Source organism: Martes martes (assembly GCF_963455335.1).
Source record: "Martes martes genome assembly, chromosome: 17".
Taxonomy (NCBI): domain Eukaryota; kingdom Metazoa; phylum Chordata; class Mammalia; order Carnivora; family Mustelidae; genus Martes; species Martes martes.
The window spans coordinates 48,110,790-48,134,836 of record NC_137905.1 but is presented as its reverse complement, the minus strand read 5'-3'; the positions used below and the strand labels follow the sequence as shown (position 1 = coordinate 48,134,836).

Genomic DNA, 24,047 nt, shown 5'->3' with positions numbered 1-24,047 from the left:
AGGAAAGCAGTAAGTACGTACTTCCTATAGTTTCACCTGTCATAGTTACCTGGACTCCATCTCCCACCTCAACCTACCTACCCCCTACTGAATAAAGCAAAATACTCATAGCAAATACATAATATCGAAGAGCAATACAGGAGTAGTCAAAGGGAAGCCTGAGTTTGAACTAAAAAAATTTAAAGGAAAGAGCCTTTTCCCCCATTGCAGTATTTTCTCCAACTCCTTGCTAGTGCAGTTCCTTTCACTTGTCAGAAATAACATTGCTGTTTCTGTTTCCTAGCCTCATCTGTGCTTGGAATTCCTTGTGGATTCTTGGCATCTTGAAATAAACAGTTCATGCCAGGTAGCACAGTCAGAGGTAGACGAATATAGGCACAGGTAAAGAGGCAATCAAGTCAAACCAAGTCCGAGATAAAATATTCCTCATGCAGCACAGACCAAGTCCTTTTAAAATCTTCTTTTGTCACATACAATCACTTTTCTGCTAAAAAGTGTCAATTTATTTTCATACGAAAAGCTTCACCTTTTTCCCACTTACTAGTTCCTGAGGGGGAAAAAATACAAAAAGAAAAAAATTCAAACGCTAATAGCGCCAGGGAAGTGACTCAGGTAGAAGAATTTAATTAAGCAAAAGAAATAGAGGCGGGAGGGCCGTAGCACTCCCGCAGAGGATTCTGGGAGGTATAGTCCACTCCAGGTAGGCGGGGCTGTAGCCCTTAGCCTCCTTGGGATTCTGGGAAGTGTAGGCCAGAAGTTCCGTGCAGCGGATGACATTTCCTCTTCAGCATTGTGGGATGTGTCCCTCGTGTGGGGCTCGGGGTTCTGGGAAGGAAGGCGCAGGAACTTCCGCTCCAGGGGAGGCTGCGGCCATTATTCCCCATGTGGTGGGGAGACTTGAGTCCTAGCAGCAATTCTAGGCCTCTTCAGGCTAGGCGAGGGACCAGTGGTGTCCCAGCCCGAAGTCTTAATGGCGAAAAGTGATGTCCGAGGGAGGAAGCGGTAGAGGCATTTGCATTTCCCTCTGGCTAGGCGGAGCTTCCTAGCGTTTGGGGCGGATCACTTGTTGGAGCCTGGCGACAGGCTAGGGTTGTGCGTCACTGTTTAGTGGTCTCCTGGGAGCTGAGCTTCCCTAGCCGTCTCCTGGACTCGCCAATCACCGTTGCCTTTTCCTAGCGCTGTAATGTTGGTCTAGTTGCTCTCTATGAATAAGTTTCCGGGGTGTACTTACAATACTAGTTAATACTTCTAAAACGTTGGAGAACAGTGATGACACACAGAAAAGATTGCTTCTCTTTATGGGTGCACAGGGCTCCAGCCAAAGTAAATGTAACAATGAGCAAGTCTGTATGAAAGTTTTAGATTTCCTTATGTTAAGAAGACACCATACATACAGGTGTAGAGGACATACAATAAATCAGGCTGAAAATATGAACAACATATAGGCCAGAAAGTGGCTTAATCTTGGAGATTCATAAGGTAATGAAACTCCAATAGAAATATGGATATGAATATAAAAGATATGAATAGTCATCTTGTAGCTCAATATGCTCACTGCACAACCTTTGGTTTCCAAGCTGATACTGAGGTAGAATCTACAATAGGCCTTTGGAGCAGTCTGTGAGATTCCTGTGTCTGACGGGAAGACTAGGGAAATCAGTGGATCCCATTAGAGTTCACTGAACACACTGATGTTCTTTTCTCACGTTTATAAGAAGCAGTACAGTATATTTGCATATGAATAAAAGAATGCAAGGACAACTTAAATATAAGTCGTTAGACTGCGTGGCAGCAGTCAGTAGTCTATATATTTTATAATTGGAGTAAGCATGGTGGGCTGATAAGTTCAAGTCCAGAGAGACCTACAGATGATTCAGATTATACTGGGAGTGCACACACTTGCATATTTTTCTACCCTCTCATAGAGGTCTGAACACTATATATCCATAACGTAGGAGCTGAGTTCTTATCTTCTGCAAATTACTCCATGAAGTGCTTTCTCAGTTTCATTTTTACCGTTTAGAAACTGATCTTTTAGAAGTTAATTGTCTTAGTTAGAAACACAACATTTGCCTAACAAAAACAGATCCTAGGTGCCTCTACATCCTCAATCCACTCAACCTGCTACCAGCCTTGAACAACCATGGATCTAATTTCTTTTCCTGTAGTTTTTCTTTTCTTTTGCAGTATGATATAGCAATAGAATCATAAAATGTACATTTTGTCTCAATTCTTACACTTAGCATAATACTTGTGAAATTCATCCTTACTGTTGCATAAATCTAGTAATTACTTCTAGTTTCTTTTTAATGTTGACTAGTACTTCCATTGTATGGATATACAAAAAAATTTTTTAGTTATTGATGGGATTTTGATTAGGAAAAATCCTAATTTTTTGTCCCTAATCCTAATTGGGGACATAGGATGTAGAGTATCTTTTCATATGCTTATTTGTCATGTGTATATCTTCTTTGATATGGGTCTTTGACCCATTTTTAAATTGGATTGCTTGTCTTCTTGTTGAGTGTTGAGAGTTCTTTGTATATTTTGTATAGAGACCCTTTATCAGATGTGTCTTTTGCAAATATTTTCATCCAGTCTGTGGTTTATCTTCCCATTATCTTGAGGTTGTCTTTCGCAGAGCAGAAGTTTTTAATTTTAGTGAAGTCCAGTTTGTCAACTATTTCTTTCATGGATCATACTTTAGTATTGTATCTACAAAGGCACAGTCATCGTCAAGGTCATCTAGATTTTCTCCTGTACTATCTTTTAGGATTTTTATGTTTGGTTTTTATAGTTAAGTCTTTGATCCATTTTAAGTTAATTTATGTGAAGGATGTAAGGTCTGGGTCTAGATCCTCCTTTTTTCCCCTTGTATTAGGACATCCAGTTGTTCCAGAACCATTTGATGAAATGACTATTTCTGAATCATTGTTCTGCTTTTGCTCCCTTGTCAAAGGTCAGTTGACTATTTTTATATGAGTCTATTTCTGGGTTGTCTATCTGTTGTGCTGATCTATTTGCCTACTTTTTAAAAAAGGATTTATTTATTTGAGAGAGATAGAGAGAATAAGCAGGAGGGGCAGAGGGAGAGGGTGAGGGAGAGAGAGTCTCAAGCATACTCTGTGCTGAACCATAGAGCCTGACACAGGGCTTGATCTTATGACTGTGAGATCACAACCTGGGCCCAAACCAAGAGTCAGATTTTCAACTGACTGCACCACCCAGGAACCCCCATTTGTCTGTTCTTTCATCAATATCTCCACTGTCTCCATCACTGTAGTTACACTGTAGCATAGTAAGTCTCAGAGTCAAGAAGTGTCTGTACTCCCAACTTTTTTATTCTTCAATATTATGTTGGCTATTCTGGGTCTTTTCCTCTCCATATAAACTTTAGAAAAGTTTTTCAATATCCACAAAATAACTTGCTGGGATTTTGACCAAGACTGCACCGAATCTATAGATAAAATTGTGAAGAACTGACATCTTGAGTATATTGAGTCTTCCTATCCATGAACATGGAATATCTTTCCATTTATTTAGTTATTCTTTGATTTCTTTCATTAGAGTTTTGTAGTTTTCCTCATATCAATCTTTTACACATTTTGTTAGGTTTGTAATTAAGTATTTCCTTTAGGGGGTTGCTAATGGTATTATTTTTTTTTAAGATTTTATTTATTTATTTGACAGAGAGAGAGAGATCACAAGTAGGCAGAGAGACAGACAGAGAGAGGAGAGAAGCAGGCTCCCCGCTGAGCAGAGAGCCCAATGTGGGGCTCGATCCCAGGACCCTGAGATCATGACCTGAGCCAAAGGCAGAGCCTCACTGACCCACCCAGGCGCCCCAAATGGTATTATGTTTTAATTTCAAATTCTACTTCTTCATTGTTGGTATATAGGAAAACATTTGACTTTTATATTAACTTTGTATCCTGCAACCTTGCTATGATGGCTTATTAGTTCTGGGAATTTTTTTTTTAATTTTTTTTTAAAGATTTTATTTATTTGCCAGAGAGAAAGAGAGACAGAGAGGGTACACAGAAGCAGGCAGAGAGGCAGGCAGAGGCAGTGAGAGAAGCAGGCTCCCTGCCGAGCAAGGAGCCCGATGCGGGACTCGATCCCAGGACCCCGGGATCATGACCTGAGCCGAAGGCAGCGGCTTAACCAACTGAGCCACCCAGGCGTCCCTAGATCTGGGAATTTTTTGTCAATTCTTTTGGACTTTCTACATAGATGATCATATCATCTGTGAACAATGACAAGTTTTATTTCTTCATTCCCAATCCGTATACTTTTAATTTCCTTTTTCTATCTTAATGCATTAGTTACAACTTCCAGTGTAATGTTGAAAAAAGTGTTGAATGGGAACATTCTTGCCCTGTTCTTGTTCTATCGCTCTCAGTCAGTGCTAGATGCATGCATGCCCATAAAGAATAAAGAAACGCAAACTAGCCACAGCAAGGTTGAGACTCTATATTTGTCAAATTCGATACTCAGTACAGGTTAGCAAAAACTTCCTTATAGTATCTGCATTCCGCCCCTCCCAAACCCCGCATCCGTCTCTTCCTTTCTATAATGTTTTCCTTCCTTCCTCTCCCTTTCCTTTCCTCTTTCTCCCAGTTCAAGGTTCTCTAGCGTCTATAAGGTAGCTTCTTCGAATAGGTAGTTTGCTTTGGTTGAGTTGTCTCAGTTTTTGTCACATTTGGAAGAAAAAATTTCAAGAAAACGATGGGGGGCGGGGCGGCCAAGCTCGACTAACAGTATAGAATTAATTCAGGCTGACTCTCCAAAAGAAAACACCGACTATTTAAATGCTGACTGTCCCAAAGAGAGGGGGAGCCTTGAAGAAAGGGCCACTCAGCAGGAGATTCCGGGATTTGTGGTCCACAAGATCCACAAGGTCAGACGCATTATGCTCCGGAAAGACGCCCGGAATGCATCGTTGGCTGGAGAACATACAGACGTACATGAAAGAGTTCTATACACTTGGCAGCATTCCCGGGTTAAGAAATTCGATCCGGAGCTACACGCTTTTAAATACAATCCAGGATCTCGGTGTGACAGTCGACACTTCCGCCCTAGGAAGGCGACGAGAGGGGTGCTGGGGATTCTGGGAAGTGTAGTCCGGGAACACAGTACAGCAGGATAACTTCCGCTGCAGGAGGCCGAGCCTGCGACTCTGCTCCCGTCGGGAATTCTGGGAAGCGTAGTCCAGGACGTCTCTGTAGAGAGAGTCGCTTCCGCTCCAGGTACAAGAGGCCGCGGCCTTCATTCCTCTGCGAAAGGTGAGCCTTCCCTCCTCGAGGACCCTCCCGGCAGCCGCAGTGACCTGGCCTCACTTCGCCGTGGGCCCGTGGTCCTCAGGCCGTCGACCCTAGGGAAGAGAATCCGCCGGCGGCGAAGGGCGGGGTTTGGGTTCCCTCTGAATGAGCTCTGTGGAGTGCGGGGCAGTGCGTGCATCCCCGGCTCAGGGCCGGGGCCAGGCGCCAACGTCGCTGGGAGCGAGGGTCTCCCGGGTTCTGCACTTCCCCAACCCTTTCCCCGACCCCCGGCCAGTGCTGCCGCTTCCCAGCTTCCCAGCTGTATACTACTCAGAGAACCCATGTCTCTGCCTCTTTCCTCTTCTTTAAGTGGATAGTAGTGTCTACCAAATAGAGTTCCTTTAAGAGTTAAATGTGGATGTAGAAGCGGAAGGCTTAGAGCCTGGCTTGGGGTAAAAAAAAAAAAAAAAAAATTAGGTCTCTTGATAAGCAGTACTTTTAAATTTCTGGAGAAGCGCTCGGTTCCCTGAAAGCATCTGTGAACCTGGGATGGGGTCCGAGCTCCTGCTGCAGAGCCCCAGACCCTTCTGGGATCCCTGAAGGAAGGGAGGCTGCACCTAGATTCCCAATTTTTTTTTTAAAATCTAAATTTAAGTTGTTGTGAAGGGTCATACCTGGGTGTTGTCTGGGATTCCACTGTAATTTACTCGGGAGTTCTAATGAAGTTGTGATTTCTCTCAGCCTCCTTTCCTTCCCCAGCCTGGACTTCTTGAAAAAGGCCCCTGGGAGGAGGGAATGGCGCTTTGGCTCCTGGAAGCAGAGCATCACCTGAGTAGGACTTAGCGTCTCTCTTCCTCTTAGGTTATCTCCTCTCAGGGGAGAAGGCATTTCCTTAACTCATCTGTAAATTCTTCTACCGCGATGCCCTGACTTTTGTTGAATAAATAAATACAGGAAGGTATGGGGGAGTACTTGGGCATGAATTATAACAATTATATTTACTTTTTCAAGCTTTTATTTAAATTCCAGTTTGTTAACATAGAGCATAATACTAGTTTCAAGTGTACAATATAGGGATTCAATACTTCTATACGTCACCCAATGCTCATGACAAGTGCACTCCTTAATCCCCATCTCCTGTGTCACCCATCCCTCCACCAACCTCCATTCTGGTAACTATCAGTTTGTTCTTTATAGTGGAGAGTCTCTTTCTTGGTTTGCCTCTCTTTTTTCCTTTGCTCGTTTGTTTGGTTTCTTTAACTCCACCTATGAGGGAAATAATATGGTATTTCTCTTTCTCTGACTGACTTATTGCGCTTAGCAAAGTACACTCTAGCCCCATCCACATCGTTGCAAATGGCAATATTTCATTCTTTTTTATAGCTGAGTAATACTCCATTATATTTATATACCATATGTTCCTTATCCATTCATCAGTCGATGGGCACTTGGGCTGTTTCCATAATTTGTCTACTGTAGATAAATGCTGCCATTAACATCAGGGTGCATGTTTCCCTTTGAATCAGTATTTTTGTATCCATTGTGTAAATACATGGTAGTGCAATTGTTAGATCATAGGGTAGTTCTATTTTTAACTTTTGGAGGAATCTCCATATATTTTCCACATTGGTTGCGCTGGTCTGCATTCCCACCAACAGTGTAAAAGGGTTCCCCTTTCTCCGCTTCTTCACCAACAATTGTTCTTGTGTTGTTGATTTTAGCCATTCTAATAGATGTGAAGTGATATCTCATTTTTAAAAATTTTATCTTATTTTTTCAGTGTTCCAAGATTCACTGTTTATGCACCACACTCAGTGCTCCATGCAATACGTGCCCTCCTTAATACCCACCACCAGGCTCACCCATCCCCCCACCCCCTCCCCTCCAAAACCCTCAGTTTGTTTCTCAGAGTCCACAGTCTCTCATGCTTCGTCTCCCCCTCTGATTTCCCTCAATTCACATTTACTTTCTTTCTTCTAATGACCTCCGTGTTATTCCTTATGCTCCGTAAGTAAGTGATACCCTATGATAATTGACTTTCTTTGCTTAACTTATTTCACTCAGCATAATCTCCAGTCCCGTCCATGTTGATACAGAAGTTGGGTATTCATCCTTTCTGATGGAGGCTTAATACTCCATTGTGTATATGAGCAGTATCTTCTTTATCCATTTGTCTGTTGAAGGGCATCTTGGCTCTTTCCACAGTTTGGCGATTGTAGCCATTGCTGCTATGAACATTGGGGTACAGATGGCCCTTCTTTGCACTACATCTTTATCTTTGGGGTGAATACCCAGTAGTGCAATTGCTGGGTCATAGGGTAGCTCTATTTTTAATTTCCTAACATACTGTTTTCCAAAGTGGCTGCACTAGCTTACATTCCAACCAGTGTAAGAGGGCTCCCTCTTCTCCACATCCTCTCCAACACTTGTTTACTGTCTTGTTAATTTTGGCCATTCTAACTGGTATAAGGCGGTATCTCAATGTGGTTTTGATTTGAGTCTCCCTGATGGCTAATGATGATGAACATTTTTTCATGTGTCTGTTAGCCATTTGTATGTCTTCTTTGGAGAAGTGTCTTTTCATGTCTTCTGCCCATTTTTTGATGTGATTATCTGTTTTTTGAGTGTTGAGTTTGAGGAGTTCTTTATAGATCTTGGATATCAGCCCTTTGTCTGCAGTGTCATTTGTGAATATCTTCTCCCATTCCGTGGGTTGCCTCTTTGTTTTGTTGACTCTTTCCTTTGCTGTGCAGAACCTTTTATAGTTTTGATTTGCATTTCCCTGGTAAGTGATGTTGAGCATCTTTCCATGTGTCTGTTGGCCATCTGTGTGTCTTATTTGGAGACAGGCCTGTTCATGTCTTCTGTCCATATTTTAATTGTAATATTTTTGGGGGGTGTTAATTCGTAGAAGTTCTTATATATTTGGATGCTAACCCTTTATCAGATATGTCATTTGCAAATATCTTCTCCCATTTCATAGGTTGTCTTTTAGTTTTGTTGATTGTTTCCTCCACTGTGCAGAATCCTTTTATTTTAATGTAATCCCAATAGTTTATTTTTGTTTTTGTTTCCTTTGCCTCAGGAGACATATCTAGAAAGAAGTTGGTATAGTCGATGTCAAAGAGATCACTGCTTCTGTTCTCCTCTAGAATTTTGATGGTTTCCTGCCTCACATTTAGGTCTTTCATCCATTTGGGATTTATTTTTGTGTATGGTGAAAACACTCCAGTTTCGTTCTTTTGCGTGGTGCTGTGCAGTATTCCCAACACTGTTTGTTGAAAAGACAGGCTTTGTCCCATTGGGTATGCATTCCCGCTTTGTCTAAAGTTAATTGACCATATAGTTGTGGGTCCAATTCTGGGTTTTCTGTGTGTTGACACAGACACAGGCACATTGATCTGTGTGGCTAGTTTTGTGCCAGTACCCTACTGTTTTGATGTCTATAGTTTTGTAATATAACTTGAAGTCTTAGAATTGTGATGCCTCCAGTTTTCCTTTCTCTTTCAAGGTTGCTTTGGCTATTTGGGGTCTTTTGTGGTTCCACACAAATTTTAGGGTTTTTCATTCTAGCTCTGTGAAAAATACTGTTGGTATTTTTTTTTTTCCTCAAGATTTTATGTATTTGACACAGAGAGAGAGAGATCACAAGTAGGTAGAGAGGCGGGCAGAGAGAGGGGGAAGCAGGCTTCCTGCTAAGCAGAGAGCCTGATGCGGGGCTTGATCCCAGGACCCTGAGACCATGACCTGAGCCGAAGGCAGAGGCTTAACCCACTGAACCACCCAGGTGCCCCTACTGTTGGTATTTTGATCAAGATTGCATTAAATGTGTAGAATGCGTTGGGTAGTATAGAAATTTGAACAATGTTTTTTCATCCAGGGGAAGAAAACATTTAACAATGTTTTCCACTTCCAGAAATGGAGTGTCTTTCCATTTCCTTGTTTCCTCTTCAATTTCTTTCATCAGTTTTATCCTAGTTTTCAGAGTACAGGTCTTTTACCACTTTAATTAGGTTTTTTCCTAGGTATCTTGTGGTTTTTGATGCAGTTGTAAATGGGATTGATTCCTTGATTTAACTTTCTGCTGTTTCATTATTGGTGTATAGAATGCAACAGATTTCCATACAGTGATTTTGTATCCTGTGATGTTACAGAATTTGTGTAACTCTTTTAGCAGTTTTTGGTGGAATTTTTTGGGTTTTCTACAGAGTATCATGGCATCTGCGAATAGTGAAAGTTTGACTTCTTCCTTATGGATTTGGATCCCTTTTATTTTTTTGTTGTTGGATTGCTGAAGCTAGGACTTCCAGTCCTATGTTAAATAACAGTGCTGTGAGTGAACATCTCTGTCTTGTTCCTGACCATAGAGGAAAAGCTCTCAGGCTTTTCCCATTGAGAATGATATTAGCTGTGGGGTTTTTTGGTATATGGCCTTTATCATGTTGAGGTATGTTCCTTCTATCCCTATTTTGCGGAAGATTGTTTATCATGAATGGATGTTGTACATTGTCAAATGGTTTTTCTGCATCTATTGAAAGGATCATATGGTTCTTATCTTTTCTTTTATTGATGTAGGGTATCACATTGGTTGATTTGCAAATATTATACCACGCTTGCAGTCCAGGAATAAATCCCACTTGATCATGGTGAATGACTCTTTTAAGGTACTGTTGGATTTAATTTGCTAGTATTTTACTGAGAATTTTTCATCCATATTAATCAGGAATATTTGCCAATAATTCTCCTTTTTAATGGATTCTTTGGTGTTGGGATCAAGGTAATGCTGGCTTTGTAGATTGAGTTTGGAAGTTTACCTTCTTTTTCTATTTTTTGGAATAGTTTGAGAAGAATAGGTATAATTTTTATTTAAGAGTTTGGTAGAATTCCCCTATGAAGCCATCTGGCCCTGAACTTTTGTTTCTTGGGAAATTTTTAATTACTGATTCAATTTCTTTGCTGGTATTGGTCTGTTCAAGTTTTCTATTTCTTCCTGTTTCAGTTTTGGTAGTTTGTATATTTCTAGGAACTCACCCATTTCTTCCAGGCTGTCCAATTTGTTGGTCTATACTTTTATATAATGTTCTCTTATAATTATTTATATTTCTGTGGTATTGGTTGTTATTTCTCCTATCTCATTTGTTAATTTATTTGGGTCCCTTCTCTCTCCTTTTTTTTTTTTTAATAAGTCTGGCTAGAGGTTTATCAATTTTATTGATTTTTTTCAAAGAAGCACCACCTCCTCGTTTCATTGATCTGTTCTATTGTTTTTTAGTTTCTATGTAATTTATTTCTGCTTTAATCTTTATTATTTCCTTCCTTTTGCTGGCTTTAGACTTTGTTTGTTGTTTTTTTCTAGCTCCTTTACATGTAAGGTTAGATTGTTTATTTGAGATTTTTCTTGCTCCTTGAGGTAAGCTTCTGTTGCTATATACTTCCCTCTTAGGACTGCTTTTGATGTGTCCTAAAGGTTTTGGACCATCATGTTTTCACTTTTATTTGCCTCCATGTATTTCTTAACTTCTTCTCTATTTCCTGGTTGACCCATTCAGGGTTTAGTAGCATATTATTTAACCTCCATGTATTTGTGGTCTTTCCAGATTTTTTCTTGTGGTTGACTTCAAGTTTCATAGTGTTGTGGTCAGATAATATGCATGGTATAATTTCAGTCTTTTTGTATTTGTTGAGGGCTGGTTTGTGACCTAATACGTGATCTGTTCTGGAGAATATTCCATGTGCACTTGTAAAGAAAATGTATTCTGCTGTTTTAGGTTGGAATGTTCTGAATGTATCGGTTAAGTTCACCTGGTCCAGTGTGTCATTCAAGCCATTGTTTCCTTGTTGATTTTCTGCTTAGATGATCTGCCCATTGATATGTGGGGTGTTAAAGTCCCCTACTATTATTGTATTATTATCATATAGTTCCTTATGTTTGTTATTAATTATTTTATATATTTGAGTGCTCTCACGTTGGGGGCATAAATATTTACAGTTGTTCTATCTTCTTGTTGGATTGTCCCTTTCATTATATAATGTCCTTCTTCATCTCTTGTTACAGTCTTTGTTTTAAAGTCTAGTTTGTCTGATACAAGTATTTCTACTCCAGCTTTCTCTTGATATCCATTTGCTTAGTAAATGTTTCTCCATGCCTCACTGTCAATCTGCAGGTGTTATTAGGTGAAATAGGAGTCTCTTATAGGCAGCGTATAGATAAACCTTTTTTTTAAATCCATCCTCACACCCTAAGTTTTTTGATTGATGCTTTAGTACATTTATGTTCAAAGTAATAAACACAGAGTATGTGTTTATTAACATTTTGTTACTTGCTTTGTGGTTGTTTCTGGAGATTTTCTCTGATCCTTTCTTGTCTTCCTCTCTTTCATGATTTGGTGATTTTCCTTAGTGATATATTTGGATTTCTTTCTCTTTATTTTTTGCATGTTTAGTAGTGGTTTTTGATATATGGTTGCCATTAGGTTTGTATATAATCTCTTCTGCATATAGCAGTCTATATTAACAACTATACAACTCTGCTGCTATAGTGTGAAAGCAACCAGAAATATTACTTAAAAAATTGAGCATGCCTATATTCCAATAATACCTTATAGAATTTGTGGAATAATACCATTTGATCATTTTCACATACCATAAAAGAATAGTCTTTTAAAAAAAATCAGTGTTAGTCCCATTGTTAACTCAGCCTAAACAAAAACAAGCAGGGGGCCTATATAGTGGCCAAATTTGTTAAACTTCGGGTTTTCTCTAGGGTTCTTATGTTTTCAGTTACATTGATTTGTATTTATGTTTATTGGATTTATTGATTTCTGTCCACTTTTTAATATTTCTTTTTTTTCTATTTACTTTATTTTCTATTTACTTTAAGTGTAGTTTATTTGCCCTTTCCTAGTTGTTAGCTTAAATTGATTTTAGACTCCTCTTTTCTAACACATGAATACATTTCTTTATAATATCTGCTTTACCTGTGTCTCACACATTTTGATACGTTGTTTCTTCATTTTGATTCTGTTTAAAGTATGCTCTCTTTCTTTTGTGACTTTGGCTTTTGGTTGCTTAGAAGTATGCTGTTTAATTTCCAAATGGAGATTTCCAGATATCTTTTTGTTATTCATCTCTAGTTTATTTCTATTATAGTTTGAGAAAATACTTTATAAGATTTCAGACTTTATAATATTTTATAGCAGACTGGAAATGAAAAAGGAAAGAATCAATGAACTCAAAGATAAAGCAATATAAATATTTCAGTCTGAGCAACAGAGAGGGAAAAATACTGAAAATATGAGCAGAACCTTAGATCCTTATGGGACAATATCAAAAGTCTAATATTCATGTGATTAGAGTCTTAGGAGAGGAGGAGAGGAATATTTGTGTGGAAGTACTAGCTGAAAACCCCCCAAATTTGGTGAGATACATACATTTAGATTCAAGAAACTTGGTGAATATCAAATGCAAGAAACTCAGAATCACTTCTGGATACATCATAAAGTTCTGAAAATTATAGATAGAAATTCTGGACTAAAGGTAGAGAAAATAGCACATTATATGTGGCAGAACAATGATTCAAGTATGTGCAGATTTCTCAGGAGAAACCATGCATGCCAGAAGACAGAACAACGTATTTAAAGTGCTTAAAGAAAGGAATTGCCAACTCAAAATTATATATCCAGTGAAAATTTCCTCTGGGAATGAAGGGGGAGGAGTGTCACATCTGCTAAAATGGAGTACTAAAAGAGGTTCTTTAGGCTGAATAGAAATATACCAAATGAAAACTAGGAACTTAAGAAATGAAGAAAGAGCAACAGAAATACTAAGTTTTTTGATAAATATAAAATATTGTTTTTCTCCTCTTAAAAATATACATGACTGCTTAAAGTGAAAATTATAACTTGGTTAGAGTATTTTATATAGAGTAATAGATACAACTACTACATGACATGGGAGAGAGTTAAGGAAACTATTTGATGGTAAGGCTTCTGCATTTTAGTGGAGGTGGTAAAACAGTAACACTAAGTACACAGTGAAAGACTAGGTGTATATACTGGAACCCTAGAGGAAAAAATCCCAAGAGCTATAGCTGTAGGTTAACAGATAAATTAAAATGAATGGAATCCTAAATTTTTTTTCAAATAACCCCAAAAAAGGCAGGAAATGGGTAATTGAGGAAGAAAATCATGGAGGAAATGTTTATAGCAGCAGTGTCCACAATAGCCAAACTATTGAAAGAACCAAGATGTCCTCAGACAGATGAATGGATAAAGAATGTGAGTAGTATTCCATTGTGTGTGTGTGTGTGTGTGTGTGTGTGTGTGTGTGTGTGTATGTATATATATATAAAACAATGTCTGTACACACACAGACACACAGAATATTACTCAGCCATCAGAAAGGATGAATACATACCATTTACATCGACGTGGATGGAACTGGAGGAGATTATGTTGAATGAAATAAGTCAATCAGAGACAATTATCATATGGTTTCACTCATATGTGAAATATAAGAAACAACACAGAAGGTCATAGGGGAAGGGAGGGAAAACTGAATGGGAAGTGATCAGAGAGGGAGATAAACCAGGAGAGACTCTTAACTATAGGAGAGAAACAGTGTTGCTGGAGGGAAGGTGGGTGGGGGTGGGGTAGGGTAATTGGTTGGGGATAGGGCAATTGGGTGATGGGCATTTAAGGAGGACACATGATGTGATTAGCACTGGGTGTTATATGCAGCTGATGAATTATTGAACTCTACATCTGAAACTAATGATGTACTATATGTTGGCTAATTTAATTTAAATTCAAAAAAAAAGAAAGGGAGGAAAATCAGGATAAAGTGATAGACTTAAATCCAACCATATAAAAAATTACATTAAATGCTAATGGCCTAAATACATTAATTAAGAGATTATAAAATGGATTAAAAAACAAGAATCAAGTATATGCTATTTAAAGAGCCTACTTTACATATAAGGACATAGATATGATAAAGGTTAAAGGTATTACCCCAAAAAGGTGTGCCATGGAAACAACAATCAAGAGAAAGCTGGAATGGCTATAGGAATATCAGACAAAGTAGACTTCAGGCCAACGACTATTACCAGGGACAAAGAGGGACACTTAAACACCAAGGGTAAGTTCATCGAGTAGACATAACATTCCATCCTAAATGTGTATTCACAAAACAACATAACTTCAAACTACATGAAGAAAACTGGACAGAACCAAAAGAAGAAATGGAGAAACCTACAATTTCATATGGAGATTTGAGTACTCTTCTCAGTAACTCATAGAACAAGCAGGCTTGTTCAGTAAGAATACAAAAGACCTGAATAATAATAATAACCTTTCCAGAACACACTATGAAATAAACAACAAAATGCACATGATTTGCATGAGCTTCAGTTCTGATAATTTCTGTCGACCTGTCTTTGAGTTCACTGGTGTTTCTGCTCTGTCTCTCTCACTGCGTTACAGGTTTCTATATAGTAGGGACAATGTCAAGTTCTCTGTGCTTATTGCCAAGTATAGGTTTTGACAGAGAGGAGTTATTCAGTACCTGTTTGTGGTTGATGTAGCTTTCCAACAGGCATCAGGGAAGAGGGACCTTCAGCTCAGTGAGATTGTATTCAAATTTTCTGAAAATGGATGTGGGATAAACAAACGATATAAATATTTTCTGCCCTTTATATCAATCAGATTGAGTAGGATGCTGAAGCCACCCACTTTTTCAGAATATTCAAAAGGTGATAATTACTAACCTAAAATAAATATTCTTAGAGGCAAATTAGGGCTGATGTGCAGCTTCTGTATTTATTTCATGGTGACAACAACGAGGATAACAATAACAGCTAACATTTGTTGGGTGCTTACTATGAACTACACGGACTTTCTAATGCTTGGATGCATTAACTCATTTGTTCTTCATAATAACCCTACTTTTGTCTTCATTTTACAGATGAAGAAACAGAAACATCAAGAGGTTAATTATTTTGCAAAGTTTACTCTGCTGTTAAGTGGCAGAATCTTGATTGAAGCTTGGCAACCTGATTCTATAGCCTAGGCTCTTGGCCATCTGCTTCTATCAGACTGGCAAAGTGGGTTTTAGGAGTTGATAAGGCTGGTAGCAAAGCCTGTTAAAAGGTATCTTAGAACAGGGAACGTATAAGCTGGTATAAAAAGCTAAGAGGATCTAGGATGCAGGTGGGCAAAGTTGCCCATACTTCTTTTTGTAAAACCTCTCTTCACCTACAAAATCCTGGAGGCCTTCTTGTGAGATCAAGTAATTGACACAGCTGGAGTTTACAGGGAAGGGCAGACATGGAAGATTCTTCTATAGATGGCTTGCTAAGAGTCGAGACTATTCTAAAGACTGTGGGCAGCCACACATGTGTTTTAACCAAGAAAGGGACATAATCAGACTCTTTCTAACATGTAAAGGAACAAGAACATTCTGTGGGATGACTACTCTTTAAATGCCTGTTTAAAATGAATTGCTTTATTTTTTATTATAACATAAATTGCTTTATATTCTGAATTCTTAAAGTCCCTTGGATGATTTGTGACTCCTATTGCTTGATAAATCTGATGAAGCAAGTCTAATTGGATGCCTGTATTCATACTGAGTATGTGCCTGAAGAAACATCCACAAACCTTAGACACAGCTCCAGGAGCACCTTATAATGGGGAGCAGTGGGAAGCTGGGAGTCACAAGGCCTGACTCCCAGACCCTGCTCTGCTCCTGGCTTAGGTGTTCTCCAGTCATTCCCTATACTCGTTGGGAGGCTGAACGATCTAATGGTTGATTGCACAGGCTCAGCCTGCAAATTGCCTCTGTTCATCTCAGAATCTATGTTTGCAACCCTCTCTGCAAACTAGTCACTTGAGCGTATCCTCCACAGATACCAATCATAGACCCTGGACTGGGGCCTGGGCATTGGTTTTGTTTCCATTGTTTTATTAACTTCCCAACAATAACCAGTGAGCTGGTAGATTGAAAGCCACCATCCTAGTAATTAAGAACATGGACTCTGGGATGATAATCCTGGCTGCTCTGCTGACTGAACGGATGATCATGAATAAATAACTTAAAATCTCAATGCTTCAGCTTTTCCAGTTACTGCAGTGTGCAGCAGCATGAGCAGCAAAGACTCCTGGGACAGGCTGTACGAAGCAATGCAGGAAGTCCTGCCCAGGAACCAGCATAAGCACTGGAAGTTTTCGGAGACTGTGGAGCTGCAAGTCAGCTTGAAGAGCCATGACCCTACCATCAGGCTTAGGTCCACTCCCTGCCACAGGTTCTCCGGGTGTGATTTAGGGGACCAGAAGTACTCCGATGAGGCTAAGGCTGTGGATGTTACCCGCGTGGGCATTGAGGCACTGGAGCGTCAACAAGAATTAAAAATCAGTCAAGAAGTTGGCCAAGAAGTATGATACTTTTTGGGCTCCAGAAATCTCTGATCAAATAGATCCCACGAATTCTGGGTCCAGGCCTGAATAAGCTGGCAACTTCCCTTCCTTGCTGACCCACAATGAGAACATGGTGGCCAAAGTAGATGCAGTGAAGTCCAAAATCAAAGTCCAGATGAAGAAAGTGTTGTGTCTGGGAAGGCCGTTGGCCACGTGAAGATGACCGATGATGGGCTTGTATACAACTTCCACTTAGCTGTCAGTTTCCTGGTGTCATTGCTCAAGAGGAATTGGTAGAACATTCGGGCTTTATACATGAAGAGGATCATGGGCAAGCCCCAGTGCCTGTACTAAGGCACAGCTTAATAAGCCCTAGTGTTGCCATTAAAAAACAACAACAACAACAACTCAGTACTTCAATGTTCTCAACAGTAAAAATTGTCTTAATCCTTTGGGTTGTTTGAGGATTAAATGAGGCAATGCCTCTAAAGCATGTGATTTGGTTCTTGACTTCTCACCACCTTTTCGCCTTATTTGCCCCAAGTACCCTCTGTTCGAGTACTGTTCTATTTGAGTACTGTTGAGCTTTGAGTGGCTAATATGGCACTGTCATCCTCCAGGGCTAACATCAGGCATCATTTTCTTCGTTGAGCCCATCTAACTGTCTCCCTTATCCAGTGTAGGTTTGGGAACCCTTTCCATGTTCCACCAAAGGACCCTGTTTACACTCTACTGTGGCATCTGTCAGTGTGTAACAGCTCATTTCCTAATTGGTCTCCCACACTTAGACTCTGAGCAACTAGAGATCTAGGAACTATATCCCTTTCTGAAGGTGGTCTATAAATACTGGGTAAGTGAGAAGAAAACTCAGCTCTTTCACTTCTAACTGTGAAGCCAAGTCAATACTTGCTCTTGGTAGTGGTGCATACATTCTGTGGATTCTTCAGCTGTGGCCTGTGTGGGCAGGGACTTGGGAGGAGATGCGTACTCTGCTGCAGGAGAAGAAAACCTCTCTCTCTAGTGGTACAAAAGGCTCTACCTTAGTCACAGCCTACAACCAGCCCTTTTTTGAGTTCTTTCCCTTCCACAAATGATCGCAAAGTTGCTTGAAAACAGTAAATGACAATAAACACCCGTTGAAAACAATAAATAACCTTGCCCAAGAAATTAAACTCCTGGTCCCCAAGTCCTTGCAAGCATCAAGTGCTGAGCCAACACCTTACACGGGTATGAGAAATATAGTGGCATCATTATATCCTTCATTATATCCATGTGGGAAGAGGGATGTGCTATCTGAGCCTTCTCTGACTTCAAGAAGAATATGGGGACAGATGGCAGCCGCATTTGTGGTAAACACAGAATAATGTATAAACTTGTGAGGGGTGCCTGGGTGGCTCAGTGGGTTAAAGCCTCTGCCTTTGGCTCGGGTCATGATCCCAGAGTCCTGGGATTGAGCCCCGCATCGGGCTCTCTGCTCAGCAGGGAGCCTGCTTCCTTCTCTCTCTCTGCCTGCCTCTGCCTACTTGCGATCTCTGTCAAATAAATAAATAAAATCTTAAAAAAAAAAGAATAATGTATAAACTTATGGAATCACTATGTTATACACCTGAAACTAATGTAACATTGTGTGTCAACTATACTCAAATAAAAATAAATAATAAAATAAAAAATAATTTTAAAAAAGAATATCCGTCAGTCATTAAATTTTTCAGAAGTGTGGTCTCTGTCGAAACAAACATTATTACCGGGCAACAGATTAAGAGGCTATCTTTGCCGCCCAGTTGTCTTATAAGACACATTTACAAGGACAGTTTTATGATAGAGAATGGTATCTGATTTTCTTTTTTTTATTATTACTATGTTCAGTTAGCCACTGTATAGTACATCATTAGGTTTTGATATAGTGTTCAATGATTCATTAGTTGCGTATAACACCCAGTGCTCATCACAACTTGTGCCCTCCTTTGTTTTATTATTGTGTTCAGTTAGCCAACATAGAGCATACCATTAGTTTTTGATGTAGTGTTGAATGAATTCATTAGTTGCATTTGACACCCAGTGCTCATCACAACATGTGCCCTCCTTAATACCCATCACCTAGTTACCCCCTCTGCCCACTTCCCATCCCTTCTGTAACCCTCATTTTGTTTCCCGGAATCCAGAGTCTGTTGTAGTTCGTCTCCCTCTCTGATGCCTTCCCATTCAGTTTTCCCTCCCTTCCCCTGTGGTCCTCTGTGATATTCCTTATGTTCCACATAGGAGTGAAACCATATGATAATTGTCTTTCTCTACCTGACTTATTTCACTTAGCATAATCCTCTCTAGTTCCATCCATGTCAATGCAAATGGTGGGTATCCGTCCTTTCTGATGACTGAGTAATATTCCATTGTGTGTGTGAACCACATCTTCTTTATTCATTCGTCTGTTGAAGGGCATCTTGGTTCTTTCCACAGTTTGGCTACTGTGGACATTGCTGCTGTGAACATTGGGGTGCATGTGCCCCTTCTTTTCACTACATCTGTATCTTTGGGGTAAATACCCAGTAGTACAGTTCCTGGGTCATAGGGAAGCTCTATTTTTAGCATCTAGAAAACATTGGTATAATTACAACATTTTTATGCTAGTCACATGAAATCCTAATAGCAGTCTGGTAATGTTGGTTCTATTATGGTCCTAATGCTTCAGATCACAGAAATGAACCCTAGAGAGGCTAATTAATTAATCATGGTTAAATATATGTGCATATTACATGTTATATGTTGTACTCATATATGTCCTATATGTTAAATATTACATATGTTTATTCTGTAGTGATGCCAACATATAGCAAATGTACAGCAAATACACAACAATGCCAGATTTTGAAACTGAATTTTGTGCCCAGAGGCCAGCTTTAACCAGGACGTCCCGCTGCCTCCTTTTCCACATTTTCCAGGATCAGAGTGAGTTCCGTAGGAGCAGAGAGGTCTGTGAGGAGCGCTGAGTATCACTGTGCAGACTGTCCCATGCATGAGGGCATCCTGCCAGGATAACCACACGGTAGCTGGAATCCAGCCCACACCCGCCTGGCCTGCCAAGGTGTGTGCGGCAGCATCTTCTGGGGGCAAGCAAGGGACACCTTTCCCTGTTTTACACAAAGATACATTTCCCTTTCTCTCATGGCTTCTTTCTCATGACCTTGTTTTGCCTTCTCAGATCTCTGCCTTTCCCTAGGAAAAGGAGGAGAAAATGATCAAGTTCCAGGTGAGCTGGGTTTTTATTTCTGTCATTGAACATTTTCTTTCATTTCTCAGTTAGGTGGACTCCTTTCTCCCTCTTCCTTGCCAAGAATAAAGAATTTCAGCAGATATTAATCACTTATGTGCCATGCTCTTTGTTTGTTTTTAAAAATGTTTTCCTTTCAGTATTACTTTATTTTTACAAATAATACTGTAAAAGAGAAAAGATTTTTTTAACACATTCTTTTTTTTTTTTTTTAAGATTTTATTTATCCATTTGACAGAGATCACAAGTAGGCAGAGAGAGAGGAAGGGAAGCAGGCTCCCCATTGAGCAGAGAGCCTGATGCGGGGCTCGATCCCAGGACCCTGGGATCACAACCCGAGCTGAAGGCAGAGTTTAACCCACTGAGCCACCCAGGCGCCCCTAGAAAAGAAGATTTTTAAATGGGGGCACCTGGCTGGCTCAGTCGATGGAGCACGCGACTGTTGATCTCAAGGTTGTGAGTTCAAGCCCCACATTGGTGTGAGATTACTTAAAATTAAATCTTAAAAAAAGAGAAATTAAAAAAAATGAAAAACCTAACATATCACTCTGCTTATAAATTATTTATTTTTTCAATTATTTTATATGTATTGTTATATACAATAATAGATACAATTTTGAATTTTTTCACTTAAGATTATAACACTTAATTCGCCATCTAATATTTTTTTAGTGGACGCTGTTCCCCGCCCCCACTTTTCACTATTCCCCATTCACAAGGTTGTTTTTTTTTTAAGATTTTATTTATTTATTTGATAGAGATCACAAGCAGGCAGAGAGACAGGCAGAGAGAGAGGAAGAAGCAGGCTCCCTGCTGAGCAGAGAGCCCGATGCGGGGCTCAATCCCAGGAATCTGGGATCATGACCTGAGCCGAAGGCAGAGGCTTAACCCACTGAGCCACCCAGGTGCCCCCCCTCATTCACAAGGTTTTAAGTTCTTGAGGATTCTAGCAGTTTTATGCAGAAGTATCAGTTTTGCTGCATACAGTCTTTACTCAAAAAGCAATTTTTTAAAAGATTTATTTATTTATTTGAGAGAGAGAGCGGGGAGGGGCAAAGGAAGAGGGAGAGATTCTCAAGCAGATTCCCCACTGAGCATGGAGCCTGACTCGGGGCTTGATCCATTACGTTGAGATCATGACCCGAGCCTAAACTAAGAGTTGGGTGCTCAACTGACTGAGCCATCCAGGTGCCCCACAAAAAGCAATTCTGAGAGAATTCTAGTATAATTTGTCCTTCTGTTGTAGGGACTCAAAACTAAAAAAACTTTTTTCTCCTAAGTGATGCCTCAGGTATTTTACAAAAAGAATACCTAAAAGATGTTTTTATCTAACAGGATCATACTGAAAATGAACTCAGAAAAAAATTGTGAGATGTTTTCATACAAAAAGCTCGATTTTTTTCTTCCCAAAACTGAAGCTTTCTTTGTGTGTGTCTGTGTATATTTGTGTACTTTTGTGTATTTCGCCCTTCATGTATTAATTTATTAGAGCAATACAGATACTTAATTAAAAAATTGTAGTCATACCATAAGACGTGCAGGCACTTTCCATCTGTCATTTTATTCACTGTTCCAAGGCAGATTTAGAATAATCTGCACTGTTAACATGAAGGTAAGAGGTAGGTTCATGAAAGTTCAAGTCCTGCTCAAGTTCCTACCGCAGACGAGTATCCGGCCAACTCCAAAGCCTTTCCCTTCTGGATAAAGGGTATCAGGAAGGAGATACTGGAGGAAAGAAAGACAAAACAAAACAACATCCAAAACCGTGCCAGGTTTTCATTCAGAGACCAAGGCCTGACGTTGTGACATTTGGAGCTCCAGCCAGAACAAAGATCTTCATACAAAAAATTTACATTTCACTACAGTAAAAAGTTACAAGACAAATAGCCCAAGTAGAATGAAAAATATTTGCAACGTATTTGGAAGAAAGAACTTAATGTCCCCAAAATGAATATTTTGAATACAAGAACAAGAGATGACCAGCAAATACATAAAAGGGAGTGGTCTTCATTACTAATCAACTTTGTGAAAATTTTTCTAAATAACTGGTCTTTACTTCCCAAATTTACTTCTGAGATTATCAGAGATTTTTTTTTAAGTATTCATATCTGGTGTTCATATCTGGTATTCATATCTGTTTTAAGTATTCATATCTGGTATAGAAGTTTAGGGATTTATACTTCGAAGAAGAATGAGCTGGAAAAATCTTTTTTGGAGGAAATACCCGTCATGAATCAAAATGCTGAAAATTGTCATTCAGCATTACCATTTCTACTTTTCAGTATTCATTTTAAGGAGATAATCCAAGGTCCACACAAAAGGGACTTTTGTTGTGACATTGTTTATGATAGATAATCTAAAACTGCATTATTTAGATGAGTTGATTGTATCCTACCTAGATCATTGACTTACTGTACAGTGCTACAACAGGATAACAGACATGATCATAATACTAATCATAAGGGATGCCTGGGTGGCTCAGTCGGTTAAGCATCTGCCTTAAGCTCAGGTTGTGATCCCGGGTCCTGGGATCAAGTCCTCCATGAGGCTCCCTGCTCAGCGGGGAGCCTGCTTCTCGCTCTGCCTCTGCCTGCTTGTGCTCTCTCTCTCTCTCTCTCTGACAAATAAATAAATAAAATCTTTAAAAAAATAAATAATACTAATCATCTTAATAGCTAACATTTGTTGGGTACTCTGTGCTAGGCCCTGCTCCGAATTGCTTTCCCTATAGTTGCTCATGTTGTTATCAGTACCCTATGGTACAGGTACCAGCACACAGAGGAGAGAATGAAGACCTTCTCCAAGGGCACGTAGCTAGCACGAGGCAGAACATTCAGTGTGAGGACAGGCAGCCCGGTGCCGGAGCTGTGCCCACACCACCACTGCACACTCTGGAGGGGCATAGAGGGTGAACTACATACTCCAACAGTATGTAAAAGACCAATACCTGTAAGTTTGGCAAACTAAGTAAGTGGAATGTGTGCGTGTGTGTAAAAGGGAGAACAGAGACTCTCCATCACATGCTATTAGAACTAAAGCTTTTCTGGCGGCAAATGGTGTTCTTTTTAAAAAAAAAATTTTTTTTTTTTAATTAACAGAGAGAGAGATCAGAAGTAGGCAGTGAGGCAGGCAGAGAGAGTGGGGGAAGCAGGCTCCCTGCTGAGCAGAGAGACCGATGCAGGGCTTGATCTGACCCTGAGATCACGACCCAAGCCGAAGGCAGAGGCTTTAACCCACTGAGCCACCCAGGTGCCCCGCAAATGGTGTTCTTAATAAAATTTAAAATTATGGCAGTCTATGATACTTACCTATAGGAGTGCTAACAAAAGGCAGCTGTTTGTTTGTTTGTTTGGTAATGTCCACGATTTCTTTCCTTGCGTCCCTTTTGGTGGATGGAATGAGTGTCGTAGAAGGCAGCTACTTTGACTGGGTTCCCCAGATTCTAGAACAGCCTCCCATCCTTGACACTTTCCCAGTGCTGCCCCTCTTCCATAAACACAGTCTGCGTGTGCTTGATGTTGTAGGAGGCAGTGACGTTCAAGGACGTGGCAGTGGTCTTCACGGAGGAGGAGCTGGCGCTGCTGGACCCCGCCCAGAGGAAGCTGTACCGTGACGTGATGCTGGAGAACTTCAGGAACCTGGTCTCTGTGGGTGAGGACAGGCACTCGGTGTCTCAGGTGTTTGAAGCTCTGAGACTCTTGAAATCATGCTTGGTCAGATAAGAGTCCTAATAATCGCCATCCAACACCGACAAGATGTTTCTGTCCTTCAAACTATGTAACAGGGCGAATTATGGTCCAGCCCTGTTTGTCATGAAGTCAGTTTAGTGAGTTGTTCTAGTTTTTTTAATCCCCCCCCTCCCCCCCGCCGCCCAGGGTGCCAGTAAAAGCAACTTGTATTATATATATAAAATATATATATTTTTATATATATGTAAAATTTATATATATATAAATTATATATTAAAAAATTATATATAAAAGCAATATATGTATTAACTTGGTTTTTCAGAGGTATTTTTTTTCCTTTAACAGTGTATTTGTAAATAACTTCAAACTTACAGAACATTTGCAGAAGTAAAGGATAAGAGCACCCCTATAGCTTTTA

General features: G+C 39.8%; 1 pseudogene across 1 annotated transcript; it reads left to right on the top strand.

The window, feature by feature from the left end:
* The first annotated feature begins 16,402 nt into the window (after nucleotides 1–16,402).
* On the top strand, nucleotides 16,403–17,029 carry LOC308358545 (large ribosomal subunit protein uL1-like; annotated as a pseudogene). Its single transcript has one exon. The product of its transcript is annotated as a large ribosomal subunit protein uL1-like (transcript).
* The last annotated feature ends 7,018 nt before the right edge of the window (nucleotides 17,030–24,047 follow it).